This window comes from Nothobranchius furzeri, chromosome 2 (assembly GCF_043380555.1).
Source record: "Nothobranchius furzeri strain GRZ-AD chromosome 2, NfurGRZ-RIMD1, whole genome shotgun sequence".
In the NCBI taxonomy this organism is placed as follows: domain Eukaryota; kingdom Metazoa; phylum Chordata; class Actinopteri; order Cyprinodontiformes; family Nothobranchiidae; genus Nothobranchius; species Nothobranchius furzeri.
In genome coordinates, this window is record NC_091742.1 from 67205500 (window position 1) to 67213580 (window position 8081).

An 8081-nucleotide genomic window follows, 5' to 3' on the forward strand; every position below is an offset into this window, starting at 1 on the left:
TGTTGACTCCAAATTGCTAAAAGGGCCCAGAGGCTTTGTATTGCATTAGATCCCCGAGTCAGCTTTGGAGAAACTAGTTCAAGGTACGTGTCCTCCAGAGTGGGAGACGGCGGGGCCTTCGCCTGACCAACTGGTTGATGGACGCCCACCACAGCCCAACGCCAGCTTCAGTCTTTTGGAGATTGTTTTAAAGCCTGCTCTCTTTGAAGGGAGGCCAGTTGTGCCCTAAGGGTTGAAAGGAAGAGAAGAAAAGAAAACACAACGAAAACGGGCCTGGAATCGAGTCGGCGCGTGACAGAGTCTCAGCCCTGTTGTCTGCACTTCCTCTGGTCTGCTCAGGCACAGTGGGAATGCTTTACAGTCAGACCTTAGAGATGTGCAGACTACTGGAACTGCTGACACGCTGTTTTAGCTCGAGTTTCCACTGCTAATAAACTACAAATCACCACGGCTATAATAAGTGCCAAACTCTAAATGTCAACGAGGACAAGCTGGTTAAAGTTCAAGAGTGCAACTCACTCACTCACATTAATGCACTTTGTAGCATTTTGACATAATTTATGTCAAACTTGTAAATGATTACTTTATCTGTTGATGGCTTCCTAAAATGCCTCTGTTAAGTGAAGTATTTTACTCATTGATTGACAAGCTAACAGCTAGTGAAGCAAAAACCAAAATGTATTAATGTCATCTTCACACATGAACCACTCTGGATGGATAGATATTATTTTAAGGCTGCAGCAATCCACTTTGATGTTGGCTGCACGCAAATTAGCTGTCAGCTCATTGGTTTTAATGAATGTACACTATGTTACTCTACACTCACTGGCCACTTTATTGGGTACACCATGCTAGTACTGGGTTGGACCCACTTTTACCATCAGAACTGCCTTAATCCTTCGTGGCTTAGATTCAACAAGGTACTGGAAACATTCCTCACAGGTTGTGGTCCATATTAAATGATAGCATCACACTGTTGCTGTAGATTTATCGGCTGCACATACATGATGCAAATCTCCCGTCCCACCACATCCCAAAGGTGCTCTATTGGATTGAGATCTGGTGACTGTGGAGGCCATTTCAGTACAGTTAATGCCTGTTCAAGACACAGTCTGAGATGATTGGAGCTTTATGACATGGTGCATTATCCTGCTGGAATCAGCCATCCGAAGATGGGTACACTGTGGTCATAAAGGGATGGACATGGTCAGCAACAACACTCAGGTACGCTGTGGCATTGCAACGATTATCAATTACTACTAAGTGGCCCAAAGTGTGCCAAGAAAATGTCCCCCACACCATTACACCACCACCACCACCACCAGCAGCCTGAACCGTTGATACAAGGCAGGATGGATCCATGCTTTCATGTTGTTGATGCCAAATCCTGACCCCATCCAATGTTGCAGCAGAAATTGAGACTCATCAGATCAGGAAACATTTTTCCAATCTTGTATTGGCCAATTGTGGTGAGTCTGTGTGAATTGTAGTCTCAGATTCCTGTTTTTAGCTTACAGGAGTGGTACCCGGTGTGGTCTTCTGCTGCTGTGGCCCATCTGCTTCAAGGTTTGGCGTGTTGTGCGTTCTGAGATGCTCTTGTGGTTATTTGAGTTACTGTTGCCTTCATATCAGCTTTAACCAGTCTGGCCATTCTCCTCTGACCTCTGGCATCAACAAGCATTCACGCAGAACTGCCACTCACTGGATGTTTTCCCTTTTTCAAACCATTCTCAGTAAACCATAGAAATGGTTGTCTGTAACAATCCCAGAAGATCAGCAGTTTCTGAAATACTCAGGTCAGCTCGTCTGGCACCAACAACCATGCCACGTTCAAAGTCACTTAAATCACCTTTCTTCCCCATTCTGAAGCTCAGTTTGAACTGCAGCAGATCGTCCTTACCATGCCAACATACCTAAATGCATTGAGTTACCATCATGTGATTGGCTGATTAGTAATTTGTGTTAACGAGCAGTTGGATATGTATACCCAATAAAGTGGCCCATGAATGTATATCAAGACTGTTCAGGAAGCTATTTACAATTGGTAATAGCCACTTTTGGTGACTTATACAAACATACAAACAGTCTAACTTTCATCTGTTTGAAGTACATAGAAGAGTTGTTGGCAACTATTTAACATACAAGTGAAATTCAAATATTTTAAATATGTTGCAAAGGGTTCCTGAGCCTTTAGATGGTCTCTCAGTCCGAGTTGGATTACTGATTTAAATGGACTTTTGCACCTGTACTTTCCCTGATAACTAGATTAGTCGGTGGAGCAAGTCACTGATCCATGGAAGAGTTCCGAGGCTAAAATGAACAACGACCAGTCTCACTTTTTGGAAAATATTGTGTTCATGAAAGAAGTGTTTCTAATCATACCTGGAGTAAAAAATAAAAGGTCATACCAGCAGTCAAACATGGTGGTGGAAGTTAGATGGTCTGGGGCTGCTTTGGCTGTCCCTGGACCGCTTGTTGTAACCTAATGAAACAATGAATATTTGCCCTTTGACCCTAAATAGGCAATTCCTACTGTAAAACCCTCCAATATGGCTGGATTTAAACAATTTGTCAGACATTTTACCCAAATATCTCCTGTAAATTCTAATAGTTCAGTTCAATGACTTTTAGTTGTATCGAGTCCTAATGAATTAATCCAACTTTTATCCAGTTTAATTTCTCATTTGTAATATGCTCTAATTTAGTTAAATAAAGCCAGATGTGGCAGAATCTAACACAGGGAATCAAGCAACGGGCCGAAAACTAAAATGGGATTTTCACTGTCCTAAAACATGGCTGGTACGAGTGTATGCAGTGATGTCTAAAGCATTAGTATTTGCTCTGTAGCATCATGTACTACACACGGACACGCAGCGGGAGGAAGGGGATCAGTGATGTAGAAGAACAAAAACGAATATTGACAGAAGAATTGGGAAGAAAGAGAAGCTCAGACAAAGAGCAGCAAAGAGGACGATGCTGGAGGTACAACTGAGGAGGAAGGAGACTGAGGAGAAAGCAGTAACAGGAGGAGCAGAGAAACGGGGAGAGGAAGGAGGGGTTAGAGGCAGCTCTGGCAGCATAATGGAGGGCGTTCCTGTGTTTGTGCTGTCGTGTCTGAGAACGAGGCTCAACACTTCCCCTGTGGAGTGGATGAGTGGAAGCGTGTCGCGGTTGGAGGCTGGAAGGCCGAGCTGTGATAGCATGTGGTTCGCAGGAGCTCCTGCAGTTGGTGTCTCACAAAGGTGGGGGGGTGGGGGTGGGGGTGGGGGGGGGGATCGGTGCCATAGCAGCCAGCGAGTATGTGGGGATCTTTCCTTCACGTTTCATAAACTCTGTTTCCATTTACTACCACAGAGATGAGTCACGGTGGCTTTAATGTCAGCTTGCTGCTGAAATCTGTAACACCACAGCTTCACCAGCTAGCTAATAAAGCTGGAATCATCTGAGCCCAGTGAAAACACACACACACACACACACACACACACAACTTGAGAAAAACACAGATCGGTTTATTTAACCTTTATTTATCCAGATGAGTCGAATGAGAACTGATTCCCATTCACGACGATCTGACCAAGAGGCAGCAGCAGCAACAGACACATAGCTGTTTTTCTTTGGTGTAAAGCTAACTAAGATACAATAAGATAAAACAGTTAGACATAACGGACTGTTCTCATTTATAACATGCACAAGTAATCAAAACAGACTTAGAACAGTCTTTAAGTACTCACAAGCAGGCACAATCATCAGAAACACACTCACTGAAAGGGTCAAACTCTGGTAACCGGTGATGGTTGTACCCAGTGTGCAGCAGAACCGGGACCAGAGTGAATAGGGTGTGTATGGGGAGCATGAGCGGGTGTCTGGCGTGCATTTTTGTAAGTCTTTGGTTGTATGTGTATGTGTGAGCATGAGGGAGGGAGTGTGTGACTGTGTTTGTGTATGACTGTATATGTCAGGTGGGGTCTTTGACTCCTCCCTTCTCCTGGGACTTCTTTTGATGATATAGATCTTCGTCCCCCCTCCCCCTGCCACACCTGGTGTGGGGTGTGGTGCCTTGGTCTGCCTGAGTTTGTGGCTCCCGGGTCAGGGGGTTTAAGATTTTTGACGTCTGCCTGATTAATCCCGGTGGCTGCCTGGTGGGGTCTGGGTCCCTGGGCTCTGCTGGGTCCCCGGTGGGGGTGGTCGCCCCTGGGTCCCGGGTCGCTGGGTCCCGGGCTCGGGCCGGCTAGGGGGTGGGAGGCTGTGGGCGGGCCTGTGGGCTTGCCGCTGATATATTGATTGATTGATTGATTGATTGATTGATTAGTGTAACGCAAAGCATGGTATAGGAGTACCTACACTCTGGGTTCAGCACAGCCTTCTCTGTGGTCTGCTGATGTCAAGTTTCATGTCTTTGTTCATAAATACCAGTGATAGGCTTATACACAGGTTTCCTCTCCTGCTCCTGTTCATAGTAGCAATAAGGAAGAGTCAGAGGCAAGGGCGTCAGTTTGTTTTCAGAATTGCTGGGGACAATAACCATACACTTGAGTGGGGTTTAAAAATTGCTGGGGACAATAAAGTAGGCTAGCACAGGGGTCGGCAATCCGCGGCTCTGGAGCCGCATGCGGCTCTTCCATCCATCTGATGCAACTCTCTGTGCTTGTAAAATAATGAATGGATATTTAAATAAAATGCTTTATATTTTACTGCATTAATTTTACACCTGTATGCCAATTCTAAATGTAAAGATTGTCTGCGTAAACCTGAACAGGTCCAACCCGGTCTGCGGTGGTTGACCGGTCACGCTTGTGCGTAATCACATCGGCACTTTATGAGCTGAAGAGGATGTGAGATTCTGGGCTTCTCCTCAGACGGCTCCTGGATGTGTCGCCACATTGGAGACAGGAACAAGCACTATTCAGCCAAAGTTTCATCATCAGGGAACATTTTCTAAGTGACAAGTCTCTCTGAGAGACAGGGTTTGGAAAACACTCGCTTCAGTGGGAGGAATCTTCCCGCATGCGCACTGCATGGTTCTCTGCGTGGCTCTGGGGTTAATCAAGTTTAATTGTTTCTCTTTGCAACAATCTTCACAGGAAGGCAAAACAGTTAAACGGCAGGTTACATATATTTCCATTTGACTGTTTATTTTGACAGATGAACTCAAGGATGTTGCTTGGTTTGAAAAAATTACCCCGACGCACACGGATGCTCATGGATGAGCTGACATTTTAATCGTTAACGCACACGCGGAGGTAAAATATTCCCATCAGAACATCAGAGCTTTATACTGGACACTGTGTTCAGCGCGGCTCGGAGCGCCCCCGGTGGACAGTGAGCTGAAGATCTGGGGTTCGCAGTGCAGAACCACGCGCATGCGATGATTTCCTCCCACTGAAGCGTTCTGGAAACCCGGTCTCTCTGAGGGATGTGTCACTTGGAAAATGTTCTTTTTATGAAATTATGAAACTTTGGCTGAACAGCGCTTGTTCCCGTCTTCCGCATGAAGCGTAGAGACATTTGATCACGCACAAAGTTTATGTGGAGCAGAAGCGGTCGGGCCACGGCAGGTGAAATGTTCCTAGCCTACATGAAGTGTAACTGTTTAATTATAACATTAATGTGTTACTGGACACGCTGGTCTGGTTGGTTAGACCAGTGTTTGAAGTGGAAAACACACACACACACACTCACTCACTCACTCACTCACTCACTCACTCACTCACTCACTCACTCACTCACTCACTCACTCACTCACTCACACACACACACACACACACACACACACACACACACACACACACACACACACACACACACACACCAATTAAAATATAAAATAATGCTGATAGCGTGGACTAGAAGACAGGTGATGGTTTACGTATTTAAATGATGATCAGGCTGATGTAAAATGTAATCTCCATCCACATCCAGACACAATTATCCTCTAGTCTTTCTCTAGTCGCTCTGCTCTTGTCTGGGCTGATCAGCTGATGGTGCGCACGCGCCTAACTAGCGGCTGATGCACATTTTACGCATTTGGAGAGGTGGACTGGATGCTGTGCGTTTACTGGAAGATGGTCCACTTAACGCACGGGTGTAGACTACATATTAATGACAAATGAATGAAAATTAAATTGTGAGTTTTTACTTCATATTTTAGTAATAAAAATGACGGGGGAACACATTTATGACATCTTTTTAAACGAAATTTTCTAGCGCGACCTGCCTGCTTCACTTAAGTCACTGCTTATTAAGGTCCGTCCAAAATTACCGTGGGAAACGGGTAATAATGGTTCTTTGATGGGAACAGGGTGCCGACCCCTGGATAAGATCTGAGCTGGTAAAACAAAAATCCTCATCAGCAGGCGTTTTTGAAAGTGGGGGGGACACAGCTGCCAATCACAAATTTTGCCGGGGACATGTCCCCGGCGTCCCCGGTTAAAATGACGCCTATGGTCAGAGGTCAGAACATCCATCCATTATCTGAACCCGATTGTCCACGCAGGGTCACAGGGGGCTGGTGCCTATCTCTAGCAGTCAACGGGTAAACAGGCGGGCTACACCCTGGACAAGTTGCCAGTCCATCTCAGGGCATGCACACGCACTCACACCTAAGGTTCATTTAGACAAACCAATTAACCTGACAGTGATGTTTTTGGACAGTGGGAGGAAGCCGGAGTACCGGGAGAGAACCCACACATGCACAGGGAGAACATGCAAACTCCATGCAGAAAGATCCCAGGACCTCCTTACCGCAAGGCAACCATGCTAACCACTGCACCACTGTGCAGCCCAGGTCAGAACATGTTGGCAGAAAACTAAAAACAAGTGTTCTATAGTGTATTACAAGAAAAGCAAGGTTTTGTGGTAGGGCTGGGCGATATGGCCTAAAATCAATATCAGATTGAGGAGTTCACCTCAATACCAATAAACAGATGGTAAGTGGTGGGGATTACATGGTAACATGTGGGTAGTAAGTGGTGGGTACCACATGATAATAGGTGGGGAGTAAGTGGTTATTAAGTGGGTAGTAGGTGGTGGGTACTACATGGTAACAGGGGAGTAGTAAGTGGTAACCAGGTGGATACTACATGGTAACAGGTGTGTAGTAAGTTGTGGGTACTACATGGTAAAAGGTGGGTAGTAAGTGGTGACCAGGTGGGTAGTAAGTGGTGGGTACTACATGGTAATAGGTGGGTAATAAGTGGTGGGTACTACATGGTAATAGGTGGGTAATAAGTAGTGAGTACTACATGGTAATAGGTGGGTAGTAACTGGTGGGTACTGCATGGTAACAGGTGGTTAGTAGGTGGTGATTTAGTGGGTACTACATGGTAACAGGTGTGTAGTAAGTGGTGGGTACTACATGGTAACAGGTGGGTACTACATGGTAACAGGTGGGTAGTAAGTGGTGGGTACTACATGGTAACAGGTGGGTACTACATGGTAACAGGTGGGTAGTAAGTGGTGGGTACTACATGGTAACAGGTGGGTAGTAAGTGGTACTACATGGTAACAGGTGGGTACTACATGGTAACAGGTGGGTACTGCATGGTAACAGGTGGGTACTACATGGTAACAGGTGGGTAGTAAGTGGTGGGTACTACATGGTAACAGGTGGGTAGTAAGCGGTGGGTACTACATGGTAACAGGTGAGTAGTAAGTGGTGAATAGGTGGGTAGTAAGTGGTAATACATGGTAACAGGTGGGTAGTAAGTGGTGGGTACTACATGGTAACAGGTGGGTAGTAAGTGGTACTACATGGTAACAGGTGGGTACTGCATGGTAACAGGTGGGTACTACATGGTAACAGGTGGGTAGTAAGTGGTGGGTACTACATGGTAACAGGTGAGTAGTAAGCGGTGGGTACTACATGGTAACAGGTGAGTAGTAAGTGGTGAATAGGTGGGTAGTAAGTGGTACTACATGGTAACAGGTGGGTAGTAAGTGGTGAATAGGTGGGTAGTAAGTGGTACTACATGGTAACAGGTGGGTAGTAAGTGAGAAGAGGTTGAAACAAAGATCATAAACAGAGCTTGTTTTCAGTGGAGCAGCATCTGTGAACTGGTTAACTTTAACTTTCCTCCTTTTTC